This window comes from Chanos chanos, chromosome 5 (assembly GCF_902362185.1).
Source record: "Chanos chanos chromosome 5, fChaCha1.1, whole genome shotgun sequence".
Taxonomy (NCBI): Eukaryota; Metazoa; Chordata; class Actinopteri; order Gonorynchiformes; family Chanidae; genus Chanos; species Chanos chanos.
This window is the reverse complement of record NC_044499.1, coordinates 50,901,470-50,902,316: the sequence shown is the minus strand read 5'-3', so window position 1 is coordinate 50,902,316 and position 847 is coordinate 50,901,470. Positions and strand designations below refer to the sequence as shown.

At 47.0% G+C, this 847-nt stretch overlaps 1 protein-coding gene across 2 annotated transcripts in view; it reads right to left on the bottom strand.

The window, feature by feature from the left end:
• Positions 1 to 542, bottom strand: part of cyth1b (cytohesin 1b) — a 20,478-nt gene extending 19,936 nt beyond the window's left edge. Inside the window, exon 1 of one of the 2 annotated variants that reach the window (XM_030773831.1) lies at positions 443 to 542. The gene's annotated coding sequence lies outside the window, so the exon portion shown is untranslated. The remainder of the gene's footprint in view (positions 1 to 442) is intronic. The other variant, XM_030773832.1, reaches the window with a different exon arrangement.
• Between the last annotated feature and the right edge of the window lie 305 nt (positions 543 to 847).

Here is an 847-nt window from a genome sequence, read left to right as displayed (position 1 = left end):
TGTGTGTGTGTGTGTGTGTGTGTGTGTGTGTGTAGAGTAATATCGTGTAGTGTGTGTGTGTGTGTGTGTGTGTGTGTGTGTGTGTGTGTGTGTAGAGTAATATCGTGTAGTGTGTGTGTGTGTGTGTGTGTGTGTGTGTGTGTGTGTAGAGTAATATCGTGTAGTGTGTGTGTGTGTGTGTGTGTGTGTGTGTGTGTAGAGTAATATCGTGTAGTGTGTGTGTGTGTGTGTGTAGAGTAATATCGTGTAGCGTGTGTGTGTGTGTGTGTGTGTAGAGTAATATAGTGTAGTGTGTGTGTGTGTGTGTGTGTGTGTGTGTGTGTGTGTGTGTGTGTGTGTGTAGAGTAATATCGTGTAGCGTGTGTGTAGTAATATCGTGTAGCGTGTGTGTGCGTGTGTGTGTGTGTGTGTGTGTGTGGTTGACGGAGAGTAACTGTCATACCTGGATGTCTTGGAGCAGCTCCTGCTTGCGCCGCCGAATATTCTCCAGCTCCTGCTTCTCCTCTGGGGTCAGGTCGTCTGGTACTGAGGAGAACGGACACAGGAATGACTGTCAGCAACCTTTTACACACACACACACACACACACACGCTCTCACTGACACAGTGTACAGGCCTACTCTCTCTCTCTCTCTCTCACTCACACACACACACAAACTCATTTTTTCATACCCACACACACCACATGCACACAAACCAGAACACAGATAAAAGCATTCATATACGTGCGCATGCACACACACCCCCCCTCCATTGTGTCTGAAACCTAAACCACAGATTTTAACATGGGGGAACAGACATACTCTCCCTCTCTTAATTATTCATTCAGCAGAGATGGGGGCAGAAGA